We start from the raw sequence: 23,123 nt of genomic DNA on the forward strand, positions 1-23,123 counted from the left end.
TCATCAATCATGTTTGTCTTCTAGTATTCTTATTTATAGAGAAATATATTTGCCACACTCTACCTTTCCCCTAATTAGTTCCCCTAATTAGCATATACTCCCATGGGGCATAGGGAAAAGGAGAGAGGGAAAATTCTGTCTTAATTTACTACCCTGTTTGTTTATTGAATAAACTTTTACGCAGAACCAACTGAGGAGCAGAATCTGTGCTGAGTGTCAGAGGTCCTCTGATGAAGACAAGAAATGTTCCACAGTCCAGTGAGGAAGAGTGGCACACACCCAGGTTACAGCACTGCCAGTACCATACCCAAAAAGTGTTACCAAAAGAATGTAAACCATAGTAAATGGGCCTGTTCATGTGTTTGAAGCACACAGACAAAGATCACTTGCAAAGTAGTGAGTACTTACAGTATTTTATTACCACTCTTTGCGAGGCTTGTTTGGAACCTGAGCAACTTAGCCTAGGGGAAGGAGTAGACCAAGAATACAGTTGCTTGGGTCATCACAGGCCCTGAGGAGATCCTTTGAGCCCTTCAGCAGATGCGCAAGGGAGTCAGCACTTTATCCTTAAGTGTCTTGGTCTTTGAATTCAAACCTTTATGGCACTTGTGAAAACCTTGTCAGCTGGCTATGATTTCATTCATTTTTGTTCCCTCTGATTCTAGTGGCTAAAGGAATTAATATCTTGAAACTGCCAGGATGAGAAATACCAGTGTTTGTTAGCTAGATTTAAGAATATGTGGAATTTCAAGTATGCAGAGGGAAAAGCACATGAAGAGGAAGCAAGAGGGCAGCCATCTGCAAGCCAAGGAGAGAGGCCCCGAACAGATCCTTCCCTTATGGTTCTCAGGAAAAATCAAGCTTCCCAACACCTTGATCTTGAACTTCTAGCCTTCAGAACTGAAAAGAATTGTACCTAAAAGAGGACGAAGCGAAGAGCAGAAATCTGACCACTAAGAGATTACTGAGCATTCATTTCTTCCCAGCTATCCAGTTATCCTAACAAAAGATGACCAGCTTCAGAAGTGACATCAGCATGGCTGAAAAAGCTTCCCCTCATTTGTGTCCTCCACCCACAGCAATTTGGTATCCATATACAGACAGAAATGACCTGGTGGGAGCTTAGGGATCCAACACCAAGCAACTTTGTAGGAATCGCCAGGCAACCTGGTAGGAATCTTTCCTGCCCATGCATTGGCTTATAGGCATACAGACCTAGGTCCTGGCATGGACCCTGCAGTGGCCTGCGAACCAGCTCCAGGCCCTCTTGGCTGCAGTGTGGAAACCCTTGGAAAGTACTATCTTAGACAGTCACCCACAGACAAGAGCACCTTTGTGAAAGTCTGGGTTTCCAGTGAAGAATTTTCAGCACATTTTTGGAGCAATAAATGAGTTTAGATGCTTTGAAGAGGAACAGTTTGATTTTATCCTCATTATCCTTCCCTCAAGGTGGCACAGTTCAGGGCCAAGAGAGACCTTCTCAGCCCGTGATTCCTCCTGGAGAGGAAAATGCAAGTGACTGAGTACCCAGCTTCTCCAACTATGTGGGAAGCCACCAAAGAGGCCCATTTCTCTCTTGCCTCATCCAGACTACTGAATCTTGAGCTGCATGATGAGGGGGTGGGAAGGTGCTAGGAGAATAGCAGATAGGACTCTTGGAGGGCATTAAAGAGTCACAGAGCCTACTAACTCACAGTCCCATCAAGAAGCTAGCCCCCATGGCACTGGGGACACCTTACCAGTGGGTCTCCCTGACCAGCCCATGGGAACCAGTAGTGCTCCATGTGCCTCACCCACACACATCCCCCACCCTGTGGCTTCCTGTCTCACTCCTGGTAGCATCAAGAGCAAGCTTTGGCAGACGGCTAGTGAACATGCAAAAAAAGCCCAACTGAATCTGCAGGCCCAAGGGAGACCACAAATGTGAGCTTTAGCCCCACACTTGGGAAAGCAGAAGGGAGATCGTCAGCACCTAACCTTTTGCATTGCAGACTCAAGAGAAGATATACAAGCTTAAGGATTCTGCCATAAGAGGCCAAGAAGTGTGGAGCAGGCTTACCCATAGCTGATCTGAGGAAGCCTCAGAATCTCTAGCAGGGATGACTGAAGTTACATCTCTGCTGAAGCAGTTAGTAAAGACTAGAGGAAGCAACTGCTATTTCAGATACAAAGACAACAAAGCAAAACTTAAGAAAACATGACACTACCAAAGGATTATGATAATCCAGTAATTGATTCCAAAGACATGGAGATCTGTGATTTACCTGATAAAGAATGAAAAATAACTGTTTAAGGAAGCTCAGTGAGCTACAAGAATAGACAATTTGATGAAATCAAGAAACACTTGAATAAAATGAGCAGTTTAACAAAAATCATAAAGGACCAAACAGAAATTCTGAAGTAGAAAAATACAGTGAATGAAATGAAAAATATAGTAGCATCAATATCAGAATGTGTCAGTCAGAAGAAAGAATCTGTGAGGTAGAAGATGGGAGCTTTGAGATTATTCAGTCAGAGGAAAACAAAAAACAATGGAAAAGAATAATGAAAGCCTATGTGATCTATGGGATACAATCAAAAGAAACAACTTGCAAATTATTAGAGTTTCAGAGGGAAAAGGGGGCAGACAGCTTATTAAAGAAATAATGGCTGAGAACTTCCCAAATCTGAGGGAAAATCTGGATATCCAAGTTCATAAGGTCACCAAACTCAAAGAGATCCTCTTCAAGACATGCTATAATAAAACTATAAAAGACAAAGAGAATCTTAAAAGCAGCAAGAGAAAAGAAGCTTGTAACTTAAAAGGGGCCCTCCATACTGTTATTAGCAGATTTCTCAGTGAAAACCTTACAGGCCAGGAGACAGTGGGGTGATATATTCAAAGTGCTGAGAGAAAACTGCCAACCAAGAATACTCTGGCAAAGTTTTCCATCAGAAATGAAGGAGAGATAAAGACTTGCCCACACAGACTAAAGCTGAGAGAGTTCATTACCACTAGATCTGCCTTCCAAGAGGTGCTTCCAAGCACAATCTCAAAAGGATGTTTTTGATAAGTTGATTTTAGAGCTCTATTAGAAAATACATGAAAATGTTAAAAGCATATATATCCTTAACCCAACAATTCCACAATAAGTACACACACACACTATCACACACTTATTCATCATATATATGTTGCACACATATGCAAAAATATATGTACACATATATCTGTGCAAAGATGTATCTTTGCACTGCAACATTGTGGTAAAAATAGAGTGGAAGCAAGCTTAAAATTCATTAGCAAGGAACTAGTTAGATGACATATTTATATGTTAAAACTATATAGCCTATTTAAAAATAGAGTAGGCCTGTACATATTGATTTAGATTCTACATCATTGTAGAGCAATCTCCAAAATCTATTGTTAAGTAAAAAGCATGTTTCAGAATGGTGTTTGAAGTCAGTTTCTATTTGATTTTTTAAAAGGGTGGGGGAACGGTATGTGTATGTACATGTACACTTGTATAGTCACAGAACATCTCTGGTAGGCTACATGAGATACAGGTAAGAGTGGTGACATTGAAGGACTAGGAGCCAGGAGTAAGAAGGAAACTCACTTTTACTCCATACTATTTTTATTTGACTTTACTATATGCACATATGGTCTTTAAATCTTTCTTGCATTTTTGAGTTCATGTTTATTGTTTTATTCAGTGTGTTAGCAGAATTCTAGATTTAATCACTGCATTTTGAAATTTTTTAAATTTCATATTAATAAATGCAATAAAATGATACAAATTCTCCTTCCCACCTGTGGCTCCCATCCCTGTTCTCTCCCACCAGAGATAACTACTATTTTCAGTTTCTTATAAAACTTATCAGTTTGTGCATACACAGGCAAACACAAATATATGTATATATATCTCCTCCTCATCCTTCATCATTTTTTACAACAATAGATTACTACTGTATAAATGATTCTGCATGCACTGCTATTTCCAGTTAGTTACATACCTTAGAACCAAAATCACAAGCCAAGGAAAAAAACTGGACATTTTTTAAATTAAATACTCTTGAAGGAGGAGACAAGATGGCAGAGTAGAAGGACTTGAACTCACCTCCTATCACAAAAACACCAAAATCACAACTAACTGATGAACAACCATAGACGAAAAAACTGGAACCTACCAAAAAAGGTACTCTATGTCCAAAGACAAAACCACAATGAGATGGTAGGAGGGGCACTTTTGTGATACCAAATCCCATACCTGCCAGGTAGGCGACACACACAGGAAAATAATTATATCACAGGGGCTCTCCCACAGGACTGAGAGTTCTGAGCCCCAGCCTGGGGTCTGGCATCAGGAGGAGGAGCTCACAGAGCATTTGGCTTTGAAGGCCAGCGGGGCTTGAGTGCAGGAGCTCCACAGGACTGAGGGAAACAGAGACTGCACTCTTGGGGAGCACACACACACAAGGTATCATGAGCACTGGGAACCACCGCAAAGTAGTGACTCCATAGGAGCCTGGGCCAGACCCACCTGCAGGTCTTAGAGAGTCTCCTGGGGAGGCAGGAGTCAGCTGCGGCTCACTGTGGGGGTAAAGACACTGGTGGTGGAGGCCCCAGGGAGTATTCATCAGTGTGAGCTCTCCCAGAGGTTGCCATTTTGGCAGTGAGACCTGGCCCTACCCAACAGCCTGTAGGCTTCAGTGCTGGGCCACCTCAGGTCAAACAACCAACAGAGTGGGAACACAGCCCCACCTATAGCAGGCAGCCTGTCTAAAGTCATGAGTCCACAGCTGCCTCTAAACACACCTCCTTGAAGTGGCCCTGCCCACCAGAGGTACAAGACCCAGCTCCACCCACCAGTCCCTCCCACCAGGAAGCCTGCACAAACCCCCAGAACAACCTCACCCACGAGGGGACAGGCAGCAGAAGCAAGAGGAACTACAAACCTGTAGCCTGAGATGGAGACCACAAACAAAGTTCAACAAAATGAGATGACAAAGAAATATGGTCCAGATGAAGGAACAATGTAAAACCCCAGAAACAACTAGGTGAAGTGGAGATAGGCAATCTGCCTGAATAAGAATTCAGAGTAATGATAGTAAAGTTGATCCAAGATCTTAGAGAAAGAGTGGAAGCACAGACTGAGAAGATACAAGAAATGTTTAACAAAGAGAAGATTTAAAGAACAAACAGGTGAACAATACAATAACTGAAATGAAAAATACACTAGAAGGAATTAATAGCAAAATAAATGAGGCAGAAGAATAAGTGAACTGGAAGACAGATTGGTGGAAATCACTGCTGTGGAACAGAATAAAGAATGAAAAGAAAGGACAGTCTAAGAGACCACTGAGACAACATTAAACACACCAACATTCACATTATAGGGGTCCCAGAAAGAGAAGAGAGAGAGAAAGGGCCTGAGAAAATATTTGAAGAGATAGTAACTTAAAAACTTCCCTAACATGGGAAAGGAAACAAGTCCAGGAAGTGCAGAGTCCCTTACAGGATAAACCCAAGGTGGAACATGCCAAGACACACATTAATCAAAATGACAAAAATTAATGGCAAAGAGAAAATATTAAAAGCAACAAGGGAACAGCAATAAAAGCATACCAGGGAGTCCCCATAAGGTTATCAGCTGATTTTTCAGCAGAAACTGCAGGCCAGATTGGAGTGGCATGATATATTTAAAGTGATGAAGGGGAAAACCTACAACCAAGAATATCCAGCAAGGCTCTAGTTCATATTTGACAGAGAAATCAAAAGCTTTACAGACAAGCAAAAGCTGAGAGAATTCAGCACCACCAAACCAGCCTTACAACAAATGCTAAAGGAACTTCTCTAGGCAGAAAAGAACAGGCCACAGCGGACTTCCCTGATGGTGCAGTGGTTAAGAATCCTCCTGCCAATGCAGGGGACACTACCTCGATGCCTGGTCCAGGAAGATCGCACATGCTGTGGACCAACTAAGCCCGTGTGCCACAACTACTGAAGACTACGTGCCTACAGCCTGTGCACCGCAATGAAGAGTAGCCCCTGCTCGCCACAACTAGAGAAAGCCCATATGCAGCAACAAAGACCCAATGAAGCAAAATATAAAAAGAAAAGGCCACAACTAGAAACAACATTATGAATGGTAAAGCTCACCAGTAAAAGTAAGCATACATATTTGTCCACACACAAATATATCAAAACCAGCAATCGTGGGTAGGGGAGAATAAAAATGCGGGATATTGGAAATGCATTTGAAATTAAAAGGCCAGCAACTTAAAACAATCTTCTTTATATATAGGCTGCTACATCTCATGGTAACCACAAACCAGAAACCAACAGTAGATACACACACAAAAAAGAAAAAGCTATCCAAACACAACACTGAAGATAGTCATCAAATCACAAGAGAATGAAAGAGGAAGGGAAGAAAAAAGACCTACAAAAACAAACCCAAGACAATTAACAAAATTGCAGTAAAAACATACATATTGATAAATTACCTCAAATGTAAATAGATTAAATGCTCCAACCAAAAGACAGAGTGGCTGAATGGATACACCCACTTCAGATCTAGAGACACATACAGATGAAAGTGAGGGGATGGAAAAAAGTATTCCATGTAAATGGAAATCAAAAGAAAGCTGGAGTGGCAATACTCATATCAGACAAAATAGACTTTAAAATAAAGACTGTTACAAGAGACAAAGAAGGACACTACATAACGATCAAGGGACCAATCCAAGAAGAAGATATAACAATTGTAAATATATATGCAGGCAACACAGGAGCAACTCAATACATAAGGCAAATGTTAACAGACATTAAAGGAAAAAATTCACAGTAAGAGAATAATAGTGGGGGACTTCAGCATCCCACTTACATCAATGGACAGATCACCCAGACAGAAAATCCAAAAGGAAAAAAAGGCCTTAAATGACACATTAGACCAGATGAATGTAACTGATATTTATAGAACATTTCATCCGAAAGCAGCAGAATACACGTTCTTCTCAAGAGCACACAGAACATTCTCCAGGATAGGTCACGTGCTGGGGGCCAGAAAGCAAGCCTTGGTAACTTTTAGAAAATTAAAATCGTATCAAGCATCTTTTCTGACCACAATACTATGAGATTAGAAATCAACTGCACGAGAAGAAAAATGTAAAAGTCACAAACACGTGGAGGCTAAACAATATGCTACTAAACAACCAATGGGTCGCTGAAGACAAAGACAAAACCAAAAAATACCTAGAGACAAATGAAAATGAAAGCACGATGATCCAAAACCTATCAGATGCAGCAAAAGCAGTTATAAGAGGAAGTTTATAGCAATACAATTTTACCTCAGGAAACAAGAAGAATCTCAAACAACTGAAACTTACACCTAAAGCAACTAAAGAAAGAAGAACAAACAAAACCCAAAGTTAGTAGAAGGAAAGAAATCATAAACATCAGAGCAGAAATAAATGAAATAGAGATGAAGAAAACAATAGAAAAGATCAATGAAACTAAGAGCTGGTTCTTTGAAAAGATAAATAAAATTGAGAAACCTTTAGCCAGACTCAAGAAAAAAAGAGAAGGGTCAAATCAATAAAATTAGAAATGAAAAACATGTTACAGTGGACACCACAGAAATACAAAGGATCATAAAAGACTACTACAAGCAACTATATACCAATATAGAAGAAATGGACAAATTCTTAGAAGGGTACAACTTTCCAAGATTGCACCAGGAAGGAATAGAAAATATGAACAGACAAATCACAAGTACTGAAATTGAAACTGTGATTTAAAAGATCCCAACAAACACAAGTACAGGACCAGATGGCTTCACAGGTGAATTTGATCAGACATTTAGAGAACAGTCAACACCTGTCCTTCTCAAACTATTCCAAAAAATTGCAGAGGAAAGAACACTCCCAAACTCATTCTATGAGGCCACCATCACCCTAATACCAAAACCAGACAAAGATAAACCACAAAAAAAAGAAAATTACAGGCCAATATCACTGATGAACTTAGACGCGAAAATCCTCAACAAAATACTAGGAAACCAAATCCAACAATACATTAAAAGGATCATACAACATGATCAACTGGGATTTATCTCAGGGATGCAAGGATTTTTCAATATCCAAAAATCAGTGTATTACACCACATCAAGTTGAAAAATAAGAACCATGTGATCATCTCAAAAGCAGCAAAAGATTTTGACAAAATTCAGCACCGATTTATAAAAACCCTCCAGAGAGTGGGCATAGAGGGAACCTACCTCAACGTAATAAAGACCATATATGACAAACCCACAGCTAACATCATACTTAATGAGCTGAAAGCATTTCCTCTAAGATCAGGAAAAAGACAAGGATGCCCACTCTCACCACTTTTATACAACATAGTTTTGGAAGTCCTAGCCATGGCAATCAGAGAAGAAAAACAAATAAAAGGAAACCAAATTGGAAAAGAAGAAAAACTGTCACCATTTGCAGATGACATGATACTATGCATAGAAAATCCTAAAGATGCTACCAGAAAACTACTAGAGCTCATCAATGAATTTGTTAAGGTTGCAGGATAAAAAAATTAATACAAAGAAATCTCCTGAATTTCTATACACTAACAATGAAAAGATCAGAAAGAGAAATTAAGGAAACAATCCCATTTACCATCGCGTCAAAAAGAATAAAATACCTAGGAATAAACCTACCTAAAGAGGCAAAAGGCCTGTACTCTGAAAACTATAAGATGTTGATGAAAGAAATCGAAGATGGCACAAACAGATGGAAGGATATATCATGTTCTTGGATTGGAAGAATCAATATTGTCAAAATGACTATACTACACTAGCTAATCTACAGATTCAACATGATCTCTATCAAATTACCAATAACATTTTTATCAGAACTAGAACAAAAAAATTTTTTAACTTGTATGGCAACACAGAAGACCCCAAAGAGCTAAAGCAATCCCAAGAAAGAAAAATGGAGCCGGAGGAATTAGGCTCCCTGATCTCAGACTATACTGCAAAGCTACATTAATCAAAATAGTATGGTACGACACAAAAATAGAAATATAGATCAATGGAACAGCATAGAAACCCCAGAAATAAACCCACACACGGTCAATTAATCTATGACAAAGGAGGCAAGACTATACAATGGAGAAAATACAATCTTCAATAATTGGTGCTGGGAAAGCTGGACAGTCACATGTAAAAGAATGAAATTAGAACATTTTCTAACACCATACACAAAAATAAACTCAAAATGGATTAAAGACCTGACACTATAAAAACTCTTAGAGGAAAACATAGGCAGGACACTCTTTGACATAAATCACAGCAATATCTTTTTTGATCTATCTCCTATAGTAATGGAAATAAACACAAAAATAAACGAATGGGATCTAATTAAACTTAAAGGCTTTTGCACATCAAAGGAAACCATAAACAAAAAGACAACCCACAGAATGGGAGAAAATATTTGCAAACGATGCGACTGACAAAGGATTAATCTCCAAATTTACAAACAGCTCAATATCAAAACAAACAACCCAATCAAAAAATGGGCAGAAGACCTAAATAGACATTTCTCCAAAGAAGACATACATATGGCCAAGAGGCACATGAAGAGATGCTCAAGATCGCTAATTATTAGAGAAATGCAAATCAAAACTAAAATGAGATATCACCTCACACCAGTCAGAATGGCCATCATCAAAAAGTCTACAAACAATAAATGCTGGAGAGAGTGTGGAGAAAATCTACACTGTTGGTGGCAATGTAAATTGGTAGAACCACTATGGAGAACAATATGGAGGTTCCTTAAAAAACTAAAAATTGAGTTGCCATATGATCGTGCAATCCCACTCCTGGGCATATATCCAAAGAAAACCATAATTCAAAAATATACATGCACCCCAATGTTCATTGCAGCAGTATTTACAATAGCCAAGACATGGGAGCAACCTAAATATCCATTGACAGAGGAATGGGTAAAGACGATGTGATACGTATATACAATGAAATATTATTCAGCCCTAAAAAAGAATGAAATAATGCCATTTGCAACAACATGGATGGACCTCGAGGTTATCATAATAAATGAAGTAAGTCAAAGAAAGACAAATATATGATATTCCTTATATGTGGAATCTAAAAAGATGATACAAATAACCTTATTTACAAAACAGAAACAGACTCACACACTTAGAAAACAAATTTCTGGTTATCAAAGGGGAAAGGTGGAGGGGAGGGATAAATTAGGAATTTGGGGGATTAACATATACATACTACTAAACATAAAATAATCAACAAGGATCTACTGTATAGCACAGGGAACTCTACTCAATATTCTGTAATAACCTATATGGAAAAAGAATGGATATATGCATATGTATAACTGAATCACTTTGCTGTACACCTGAAACTAAAACAACATTGTCAATCAACTATACCCCAATATAAAATAAAAGTTAAATTTAAAAAAACCCTAAAATAAGGAAACATCTATAATTAATATGAAAGGATGATTAGAAAAAATAAGTACTCCTGTTCATAAAAGAATACCATCAAAAAAATGAACATATGACCCACAGAATAGAAGAAAAGTTTTTAAGTCATGTATCTGATAAGGGACTTGTATCTAGAATATATAAAGAACTCAAAATTCAATAATATAAATGCTGAAAGGAGTTCTTCAAGCTGAAATGAAAGGACACTAATTAGTAACATACTAGTAAAAGTAAACATATAGCCAAATTTAGAATATTCTAATATTGTAATATGGTGGTGTGTTAATCACATAACCCTAGTACAAAGGTTAAAGGACAAGAGTATTAAAATAACTAACTACAATAATTTGTTAATAAATACACAACATAAAAAGAGGTAAATTGTGACATCAAAAATGTAAAAGTGGAAGAAGTTAAAGGATAGAGGTTTTGTATGCAGTTGAAGTTATCAGCATAAATAGACTTTTATATCTATAAGATGTTTTATGTAAACATGATAACCACAAAGCAAAAACCTACAGTAGATTCACAAAAGATAAGGAGAAGGGAATCAAAGCAGATCACTATGGAAAATCATCAATTCACAAAGGAAGGCACCAAGAGAGGGAGAAAGGAACAAGGGAACTACAAAGCTTCTAGAAAACAGTAAGATGGCATTAATAAATTCTTTCATACCAATAATGACTCAGAATGTAAACAGATTAAATTCTTCAAACAAAAGGCACAGAGTGGCTGGATGGGTAAAAAACAAGACCCAACCATATGTTGCCTACAAGAGACTCACTCCAGCTTTAAGGTCACACATAGGCTCAAAGTGAAGAGATGGAAAAAGATATTTCATGTAAGTGGAAACCAAAAGGAGCAGGGGTAACTATGCTTATATTAGACAAAATAGACTTTAAGCCAAAATTGTAGCAGGAGACAAGGTCACTATATAATGATAAAGAGGTCAATTCAAGAGAATATAACAATCATATGTGTATCCAACATTGGAACACCCAAATACATTAAATACTAATAGATTTGACGAGAGAAATAGACAACAATACAATAATAGTTGGGGACTTCCAGTATCCCACTTTCAACAATGGGTAGGTCATCCAGACAGAAAATCAATAAGGAAATGTACTTGAACTATACTTTGGACAAAATTTACGTAACACAAATACAGAACATTCTATCCAAAAGCAGCAGAATACACATTCTTCTCAAGTGCATACAGAACATTCTCCAAGATAGAGTTCATATCACAAAGTCTTAGAAACTTTAAGAAGATTGAGATAATACCAAATAGCTTTTCTGACCAAAATGGTATGAACTAGAAATCAATAACGAGGGAAAAACTGGAAAATTCACAAATATGTGGAAATTAAACAACATGCTTCTGAACAACCAGTGGGTTAAAGAAGAAATCAAACCTTTAGCTAGACTAAGAAAAAAAATCAAACTCAGACATGAAAACGATATTACAACTGATACCACAGAAATACAAAGGATAATTTTAGACTACCATGAACAATAATACACCAACAAATTGGGTAACCTATAAGAAATGGATAAATTCCTAGAAACACACAAGCTACCAAGACTGAATAAGAAAGAAATGGAGAATCTAAACAGACCAATACTGAGTAAGGAGATTGAATTAGTAATCAAAACTCTAACAAAGAAAAGCCTAGGACCAGATGGTTTCCCTGATGAAATCTACCAAGCATTTAAAGAAAAAATAATGCCACTCCTCCTCACACTCTTCCATAGAATTGAAGAAGAGGGAACATTTCCAAACTCATTCTACGAGGCCAGCATTACAGAGAAAACTACAGGCCACTATTGTGATGAATATAAATGCAAAAATTCTCAAAAAATTATTAGCAAACCAAATTTAATAGCACATACCATGATCAAGTGGGATTTATCCCAGGGATGCAAGGATGGTTCAACATCCATGAACCGATCAATGTGATATACCATATTAACAAAGTGAAGAATGAAAATCATAGCATTATCTCAATAGATACAGAGAAAGCTTTTGACAAATTTCAATATCCCTTCATGATAAAATCTCAACTACAGAGTATAGAAGGAACATACCTCAACATATTAAGGCCATATATGACAAATCCACAGCCAACATCATATTCAATATGAAAAGCTGAAAGCATTTCCTCTAAGATCAGGAGCAAGACAAAGATGGTCACTCTCACCACTTTTGCTCAACGTAGTATTGGAAGTCCTAGCCATAGTAATCAGCAAGAAAAATAATCAGAAGGAATCCAAATTGAAAAGAAGTAAAACTGTCACTGTTTGTAGATTGCACATGACATGATACTATATACAGAAAATCCTAAAGCCATCAGAAAACTGTTAAAACTAATATTTACAGTAAAGTTTTAGAATATAAAATTAATACACAGAAATCTGTTGCATTTCTATACACTAGTAAACAATAGAGAAAAGAAATTAAGAAAACAATCCCGTTTATAATTGCATCAAAAAGAAAACAACATCTAGGAATAAATCTAACCAAGAAGGTAAAAGACTTGGAAAACTATAAAACATTGATGAAAGAAACTGAAGATGACATAAATGGATTGGAAGAATTAATATTGTTAAAATGATTATACTACCCAAGGCAATCTACAGATTCAATGTAATCCTTATCAGAATACCAATGGCATTTTTCACAGAACTAGAATAATTCTAAAATTTGTATGGAAACACAAAGACCCCAAATAGCTAAAACAATCTTAAAGAAGACCAAAACTAGAGGCATAAGACTCCCTAATTTCCAATTATACTACAAATCTATAGTGATCAAAATAGCATGGTAGTGGCAGAAAAAACAACATAGATATCAATGGAATAGAGAGCCCAGAAACAAACCCAGGCTTACATGGCCAATTAATCTATGACAAAGGAGGCAAGAATATACAATGGGGTAAAGACAGCCTCTTGAATAAATGGTGTTGGAAAACCTGCACAGCTACATGCAAAAGAATGAAACTGGACTACTCACACCATATACAAAAATAAACTCAAAATAGATTAAAGAATTATATGTAAGACCTGAAACCATAAAACCACTAGAAGAAAACATAGGCAGTACGCTCTTTGACGTTGGTCTTAGCAATATTTTTTTTGGATCTGTCTCCATCAAGAGAAACAAAAGCAAAAATAACTAAATGGGACTACATCAAAGTAAAAAGCTTTTGCACAGCAAAGGAAACTATCAACAAAACAAAAAGGCAGGGACTTCCCTGGTGGCTCAGTTGTTAAGAATCCACCTGCCAATGCAGGGGACATGGGTTCGAGCCCTGGTCCAGGAAGATCCCACATGCTGCAGAGTAACTAAGCTCATGCGCCACAACTACTGAGGCTGCTCTCTAGAGCCTGCGAACCACAACTACTGAAGCCCGCACACCTACAGCCTGTGCTCCACAACAAGAGAAGCCACTGCAATGAGAAGCCCACGCACTGCAATGAAGAGTAGCCCCCGCTCACCGCAACTAGAGAAAGCCTGCGTGCAGCAATGAGACCCAACACAGCCATAAATAAATAAATAAATTTTTAAATAAATTTTTAAATAAATTTTTAAAAAGGCAGTCTACCAAATGGGAGAAGCTATTTGCAGACAATGTATCTGATAAAAAGTTAATATCCAAAATATACAAAGAAATCATACAACTCAACATTAAAAAAAAAAACCCAATTAAAAAAATGGTCAGAGGAACTGAACATTTTTTCCAAAGACGACATACAAATGGCCAACAGACACATAAAAAGATGTTCAACATCACTAATCATCAGGGAAATGCAAATCAAAACCACAGTGAGTTATGCCTCACACCTGTCAGAATGGCTATTATGAAAAAGACAAAAATAACAAGCAGTGTCAAGGATGTACAGAAAAGGGAACCCTCCTGCACTGTTGGTGGGATTGTAAATTGATGCAGCCAGTATGGAAAACAATATGGAGTTTTCTAAAAAAAATTAAAAATAGAACTGCCATATGATCCAGGAATATCACTTCTGGGTATTTACCCAAAGAAAACAAAATCATTAATTTGGAAAGATATATGCACCCAATGTTCATTGCAGCATTATTTACAATAGCCAAGATATGGACGCAATGTAAGTGTCCATCAATAAATGAATGGATAAAAAAGATGTGGTATATATATGCAATGGAATGTTATCCAGCCTTGGAAAAACGGAAATCTGGCCATTTACAACAACATGGATGGAACTAGAGGGTATTATGCTAAGTGAAATAAGTCAGACAGACAAAGACACATATACTGTATGATCTCACCAATATGCAGAATCTAAAAAACAAAGCAAATAAAAAAAAATGAAAAGACTCATATAGAGAACAAATGGGTGGTGTCAGAGAGCATGGGGTTGGGGGAGTGGGTGAAATAGGTTAAGGGGATTAAGAGGTATTGATACAAACCTCCAGTTGTAAAATAAATAAGCCATAGGGATGTAATATACAGCATAAAGAATATGGTCAGTAATATTGTAATAACTTTGTATGGGGACTAGACTTACCGAGGTGATCATTTCATAATGTATGCAAATATCAAATTGCTATGTAGCATACCTGAAATGAACATAATATTTATTGTATGTCAACTATATTTCAATTTTTTTTAAAGTAGAATTTCAGTGGGTGACAATTTCAAGAGATTGTAAAGCTCTGGAGATTTTTTTCTGACACGGGGATGAGCTAAATGTGAAGAAGTCCCAACACCATATATATCAAAGTTCTTAAGAGCAGCAAATATGTGATGACCTAAGGAGTAAACTCTAAAATTTAGATAAATCAGATATTTGGTTTTCTTGCCTTTTAAAAATAACCTCTATCAATATTTACAGTATTTTCCTAGTTAATTATGTAGCTTGGATTTTACATGTAAACTGACCTTGGATTTAGTAGAACAGTAGCTCTTTTTTGTGTTGGAAGATCTAGTTCTCTTGATGGTGAGCTATTTGAGCACCAGAAAGAGTTCTGGCATGAATTTCTGGGTGCCACTCCACAACTGTCCAGCAGAGGGACCACAAGCTCTTCTTTTCCCCTTCTCTTGCAACTTTTCCTTTTCTCAGGCTGGAGGCCCTCAAGATGATTAATCTTGGTGATTGACCCTTGGAGCTACACCCTATACACTCTGATTTTAAGCAAACATAACTTTTCTAGGAGAAATTTGCATGTCACTTTAAAGAGCTCAAGAGAAGGCTTGAGCCTTCTGAAGTGTCCTGCAGGCCTGTTCCAAAATCTGTTTCCTCTTTGTCCAATTTAAATCACTCACTGACAAGTTTGTCATAAAATTCCTTGAGATGAGTTGGGCTGAAAAGCAAAATACATACTCTGTATATAAATATACAGAGTCTATTCTATGCTAAAGTATATACTATTTACAGTCTTGAGAGAGATCTTCAATAACATTTTAACGTGTCTATTTCAAATAAGCAATATCTATGTGAAATGAGAGCAATTTGATATTCAGATGCTATTTTATCTTACCACAGCTTCCTAACATAATTACCTAAGATACTTCTCAGGAAAACCAGTGTTTTCCTTTTAGAGAAATGAGAGAGAAAAGACAGCAGATCCTCTGGCCAAAGAGATTTCTCAGCTCAGCAGCTAACAATGGCCTACCACCTGGGGTCCCCATTGTTTCTGGATCACACACAGGTGAGTCTAGGGAACTGATGACTTCTCATCTTAACACCATCTTGCTTTGATACACAACAGCTCTGTGGGTCTTCAGGTTTTGTCCCAGACCCAAGACACCCACTGACAATGCAGCCTTCAGACCCTTTAAACTTGTGGGTTATCTTCAAATAAAATACTGGAAATCACACAGAGCTCTAGCCCCCTCTCACCCCATTCGCCAGGTAAACAGATCTGCCATAAACTGGGATTCCTGAGAGCCTTTGGGAAACATCTGAGGTGTTTCGGGGTTAGATGTGTGACTAGCTTTGTCAGGGACAATTCTATGCTTTGAGAACGTGAACATCCGTATGCTTCCGATGAGAAGCGGGGCCCTTGGCTTCAGAGTCCAGCTGGAAGCTGCCTGTGAAGGCTGGGGGGCTGGTCCTCCCAGGCATTCACTGCACCAGCCGGCCTCAGCACCAAAACCACTCAGTGTGACGGCTGCTTGCCAGCAGGTGCGTAAGACCCCTCTGTGAGATACATATGGAAAGACTGGACTTCTAAAACAACCTCTGGTAATGTGGACTTGGATAAGCAAATGAAGAATGATACGTTCAGAAAAATTCGGAAGAAAAGTTCAGAAAAATTCCTAGAGCTCCAGTTGCTTACCCCTTCTATAAATAATAAGGATTTACCCAGCATCAGTCTTTGAAAGCTGGTCTTGTTTGGTAATTAAAGTAATGAAAGATCCTCACTGCCAGCTCCATTGGGACAGCAAGCCAAGGACTCAGACTCCTGATACAACAGTCACCGTCACAGTGGCTCTCCTGCCGTTTGTCACCTTTGACCCTTCATGTGTTGAGCACCCTGTTGATCTCCTTCATAGATCCAGGTAGTTATTACCCCTGCTGAAGGAATCCCTTACCTAGTCAGTGAAAGCCACACTAAAATTCTTATAAACTAGTGCATTTCTTGACGCTTCAGTCACCCCACCTCTGTCTTGGGGTATTATTTATAGTGGGTTCAGCCACATTTCTCGGCACTCTGTTTAAACGAAGTCCCCTCCACGTCGGTATTTCTCAAAGTGTGTGTCTCGGGGCACCTTCATCAACCCAGCTGCACCACAGGCAGACCTAATCAGCGTTCCAGCATCAGACTCTCACAGTCAGGGCTGAGGAACCTGCAGGCCAGCGAGCTCCTAGGGAGATACTTCCATGCACTGAAGTGGGAGCCCCACTGCCTAGGAGAGAAATGCTCCTTGTGTGATAGCTCAGTAAGATGTAACACTTTAGAGCAGGATAGAAACTGAGGGCCTGGGAAATGCAGTTCACAAGTGGCCCCCCAGGACCCAGCAAGTCTGTGGTTGGAGCTGGGCCTCGTCTTGGCCTTTCTTGACTCCCTGTGCCTGGGCTTTTAGAGTCAGTGAATGGGGGGAATTTTATAGTGTAGAAAATTCATAGGATTCCTTGAAGCACAGAACAGGGATGGTGCCCTGTTGGCTAAGAGGTGAAGCCATCCCAGGAATCTGTTTAAAAATGCCACTTCACAGTTCCAATGTGATTAAAGATCTAAATGTAAGACTGGATACTATCAATATAAAATTCTTAGAGGAAAACACAGGCAGAACACTCTGACATAAATCGCAGCCACATCGTTTTCTGATCCGTCTCCTAGAGTAATGGAAATAACAAAAATAAACAAATGGGACCTAATTAAACTCAAAAATTTTTGCACAGCAAAGGAAACCATAAACAAGATGAAAAGACAACCCACAGAATGGGAGAAAATATTTGCAAACGATGCGACTGACAAAGGATTAATCTCCAAATTTACAAATAGCTCAATATCAAAACAAACAACCCAATCAAAAAATGGGCAGAAGACCTAAATAGACATTTCTCCTAAGAAGACATACAAGTGGCCAAGAGGCACATGAAAAGATGTTCAACATCCCTAATTATTAGAGAAATGCAAATCAAAACTACAATGAGATATCACCTCATACCAGTCAGAATGGCCATCATCAAAAAGTCTACAAACAATAAATGCTGGAGAGAGTGTGGAGAAAAGGGAACCCTCCTACACTGTTGGTGGGAATGTAAATTGGTGCAGCCACTATGGAGAACAGTACAGAGGTTCCTTAAAAAACTGAAAATAGAGCTACCGTATGATCGTGCAATCCCACTCCTGGGCATATATCCAGAGAGAAACATGGTCCGAAAGGATACATGCACCCCAATGTTCATTGCAGCACTGTTTACAATAGCCAAAACATGGAAGCAACTTAAATGTCCATTGACAGAGGAATGGATAAAGATCTGGTACATATATACAATGGAATATTACTCAGCCATTAAGAAGAATGAAATAATGCCATTTGCAGCAACATGGATGAACCTAGAGATTATCATACTAAGTGTCAAAGACAAATATCATATGATATCACTTATATGTGGAATCTTAAAAGATAATACAAATGACCTTATTTACAAAACAGAAACAGACTCTTTAAAAACAAACTTATGGCTACCAAAGGGGAAAGGTGGAGGTGGGGAGGGATAAGTTAGGAGTTTGGGATTGACATTCACACGACTATATATAAAATAGACAAATCAACAAGGACCTACTGTATAGCACAGGGAACTCTACTCAATATTTTATAACCTAAATGGGAAAAGAATTTGAAAAAGAATAGATACATGTATATGTATAACTGAATCACTTTGCTATACACCTGAAACTAACACAACATTGTAAATCAACTATACTCCAATATAAAATAAACATTTAAAATTAAAAAACCAAATAAGTAAGTAAATAAATAAAAATGCCACTTCAGACATCTCTGAACTCAGAGCGAAGAAATTAGCACAGGATACACAGTGGGCCTGGGCCCACTGGCCTGACACCCTCCTCCAGCTGCAGACTTGGGCTCAGTCCAAAGCAGCCGGTTCTGATGCAATCACACAACGCCGGCCAATTGCCTTCATTCATCATCACAGTAAAACCTGAGTCCTTAACGCTCCCCACCAGCAACAAAAATCATTTCATTACATAATTCATCACAATGGAGGCAGCAGGGTGCTTCGGAGAGCCCCTCTTCCATCACTGACTATTGATGGGAGCTCGGCTTGCTAAGCAGACACTATTAGGCACCCACTGCAGCCTGCCCTGTGTGCCCAAGGCAAGGGAATGCCAGCAGGTGGGGAATCTCTTCTGGGGCCTTTTCTCTCTCTCCCCTGTCTCCGTCCTGCCCAGGCTACCTGGGACCACCTGTGCACCAGGACCGAGCTCTCTGGGGACGAGGCAGGGCCCTTTTCCTGCTGTTGTTTAGCCCGTGGATGTCACTGCTCTCACCGAGAGACTTCCCACGCTCCCAAGCCCAACCTGACCCCCTGGGCACCCAGATCTGAGAAGACAGTGTGTCCCCTCCAGTCCCTACCCTGGGGTGAAGGGAGGAATGGAGCCCCCGGGGTGCCCCAGACCACACCTCACCTCTGCCTTCGAAGCTCGTCCTTGCTGTGTCGCACTGCGCCCAGGCCCCGGCCTGCAGTGACTGGGGGTCTGGCCACTCCGGCCCTCTGCCACCTGCTTTCCTTGGTCTGTGTGCTGCTGGGGCAACTGCCAGGTCAGTTGGCTACTCAGCCTCCCAAGCAGTTTCCAGAGAGCAGGAGGCTGCAGGAAGTGCTCCCGGGCCTGTCCCTTTGGCATTAGCCCCCCGCACCCCCCAACCCTCCCCCACGCCCCGCCTTTGTCAAGGTCACTTGTTTTCCACAGGCCTCCTTATCTGCCTTGACGCGTCCTAGGCCAACTGCACTCCTTATCACAGTAAAACCTGAGTCCTCACGCTCCCCACCAGCAACAAGAATCGTTTAATTACATAATTCATCATCATAGAGGCAGCAGGGCACGTAGGCGAGCCCATCTTCCACCACTGACTACTGATGGGAGCTCAGCTTGCTAAGCCGGCACCGTTAAGTGCCTCAGAACCGAAAGTGTCAGGTGAAAGCTGCCTCGTGAGGTTTGACCCTGAAAGTCAAGGTCATCCCCCCATCCCCACGGGTGGCTTATTTTACGCCCAGCAAACTCCTCCCCAGAGAGGGTCCTCCCACCTCTGCTTTTAGGCCCGTGGCCTGCTTCTCAGCGGTGGCTGGGTCTCCCCGCGCTCCCACTCTTGGGCAGGCCCTGGCGTCTGAACTCACATCCATCTTTACGGTGTTGTTCACGCAAAGGGGCCTCCTCGTGCTTGGCTGACGCCTGCCACTGTATCTGGGCACAGAGAAGTGGGCTGGGAGCTCCCTGAACGCTGCCATCTCCCAGAGAAGCTTGGCCACCACAGATGATGACGGTGATGGGGAGGAGGCTTGCCACATTCATCCAATATTTCATTTCATCTTTATGACAATATTACGAGGTAAGTAGCAATATCCCCATTTTTCAGATATGGAAACTGAGGCTCAGGGGAGGTCAAGTAACTTGCCCAAAGTCACACCAATAATAAGTTTCAGATGGATTTAAACAGGAGTCTGGGCCTATAACACCCATTACAGCTGAGCTCTCAATCCCTCCCAGAGCTTCCCTTCCTCTCCTCCCACCAGTTCCCGCAAACTTGCTGGGCCTCCGGCTCACCCTGGAAGTGTTCCAGGGGCCTGCTCCTCGGGGGAAGACCAATGTCCCCGCCCCTCCATGCCCACCGCTGTTCCACTCCCGGCTTCATCCCTTCCCCAGGGACCAGCGTGATGACCTGCACTTTCCTTTCCAGGCTCCCCGGTGCACGAGTGCTGCAGCCTCTTCCTCTGCTTTGCACAAAGTCTGCAGAACAGCCTCCCAGCTCCTTAGCCAGCTGCCATTTAAGATCTGGCCTCGGGTTCCATTTAGTCTTCTCCCCACCACACGTCATAAACTCTTGCCAAAGTGACTTATACTGAACCCTTCCCTCCTCCACACCTCGTCCTCGGTCCCCTGCCCAGAATGCCATCTCCCACTCTCCCTCCACATCTCCAGTCCTGCCCATTCAAGTCCCAGCTCAGAGATACCTTCCCCAGGAAGACTCCTCGGATTTGCCGCCAGGTGAAAACATACTCTACTCCTCTGATTCACACAGCACTTTATATCTCTCCAGTACAAGTTTTCCTGTGTTTATTCTTAATTATGAGCCTCTCCCTTAAAGAACTTTAAGAACAAGCCCTTTGGAGTCAAACAGAGCTGAGTCGGAATCCCGACTTTGTCACTTACCAGCTGTGAGGCCCAGGTAGGTTACTGTAAAATGGGGGCGATGGCATCGGCCTGGAATCCTTGAAGAATGTCCTCAGGTTAGCTGTGGAGGTCACCTGGCCAGGCGTGTGACACCCAGGAAACAGGCAGTGCCCGTTCCCCTCCGGGCGCTTCCTTCCTTCCTGCCCTCAGGAACGCGTCTCACCTTCACCCCTCTGCGCCTGCCCACGTTCAGCGGCAATTAGGCTAAGCACGCACCCCTGTGCGTGGGGCGGAGCTCTTCCCCGGGCCTATCAACCGGGAAAGGGACCAGGTGCAGGCCCGTAGAGGGAACTCGGACGATAGCCTTCGACGGGCAGGAGCCCTCGTGGTGCCCACTCTGTCCTCACTCTGGACTTCCTGCAGGGTGTCCGGACTGACCCACGGGTCTTCCTAAAGGGCAGGGGCTGCTGGCCTCTCCAGGTGGGGTGAGGCAGGGAGACTCCCACCTACCCCCACAAGCTGAAGAGGAGGAAGCTCGGTTATGATTCCCTGGCTTGTTTCTTTGCCTCCTTACGCCTTTGGTAAGGGCTGTTTACCTGCTCACCTGTGTGGTGGGTGAGAGCACTCCCAGGTGAGTGCCTTGAGGCCAGGGGGCAGCAGCAAGGAGACTGGGCAGACAGCCTGGCTGGAAGGGACTGGCCCTCTCCCACGGAGCACTGTCTCCAGGCATCACCAGCCTGGGGGCTCAGGGTTCTGTTTTATTAAGGGGCCCATGGTTTTCTTACAAGACGGAAGATGCAGGAATGAATCGCTTTGTCTGGCTTCTGCAAGAGGCTTCCCAGAGCCAGGAGAGAGAGAGGTGAGCTTCCCAATGGCCTAGCACTCAGATCCCTGCGGGCTACACCTTCAAGGGAGACCCTGCTGCCTCCTTCCAGGCTCACCAAGAGGAGAATGGAGAATACTGGGGATCCCACACATCCAGGTCCTTACAGCTGCAGGGGTGCCACACTGCAGACACACACAGCCCAGGACCATGGCCGAGTGACCCTGGAAGGCACAGGTCTTCCTTCCCCTCCCCCACCCACCCCCAGGGCCCAGCCTGGTGGGTGATGAATTAAAAGCAGCCCAAGGCTTTTTTTTAATATATATTTTATCCATTTTTGGCTGCATTGTGTCTTCGTTGCTGCACACGGGCTTTCTCTAGTTGCAGCAAGTGGGGGCTACTCTTGGTTGTGGTGCACGGGCTTCTCATTGTGGTGGCTTTTCTCTTGTTACAGAGCACAGGCTCTAGGCACGTGGGCTCTAGAGCGCAGGCTCAGTAGTTGTGGTGCACGGGCTCAGTTGCTCCACGGCATGTGGGATCTTTCCAGACCAGGGCTCGAACCTGTGTCCCTTGCATTGGCAGGCGGATTCTTAACCACTGTGCCACCAGGGAAGTCCCCAGGGCTTTTAAATATCCCTTTCTTCTCTCTGGTACTTCTAATTTACCCTCCAAATATATATATTTTAATTTCCCCATTCTAGAATGAAACACTATCACCTTCAGTGACTCCTTCCTAGCAAAATGCTGCTTCAGGGAGTGGCATAAAAAGAAAGCATTATAGGACTTAATTTCCTTCACGTGTTTCCACTTCTGCTGTGAGGACTTCAGCACACCTGGTCTACAGGGAAATGTATTCTGTTAAAAAGTGTAAATCTTCGAACAATGTCTTTTTTGGGGGGGAGGGCCTTTTATTTATTTTTTTTGGGCCTTTTATTGATTTATTTATT

General features: G+C 41.2%; 1 protein-coding gene across 1 annotated transcript in view; it reads left to right on the top strand.

Moving 5' to 3' along the window:
* The window catches only part of MATCAP2 (microtubule associated tyrosine carboxypeptidase 2), a 95,386-nt gene extending 91,594 nt beyond the window's left edge, over positions 1–3,792 (top strand). Inside the window, exon 8 of the transcript XR_004483352.2 lies at positions 185–3,792. The gene's annotated coding sequence lies outside the window, so the exon portion shown is untranslated. The remainder of the gene's footprint in view (positions 1–184) is intronic.
* Positions 3,793–23,123: the final 19,331 nt, after the last annotated feature.

This window comes from Orcinus orca, chromosome 9 (genome assembly GCF_937001465.1).
Source record: "Orcinus orca chromosome 9, mOrcOrc1.1, whole genome shotgun sequence".
Taxonomy (NCBI): Eukaryota; Metazoa; Chordata; class Mammalia; order Artiodactyla; family Delphinidae; genus Orcinus; species Orcinus orca.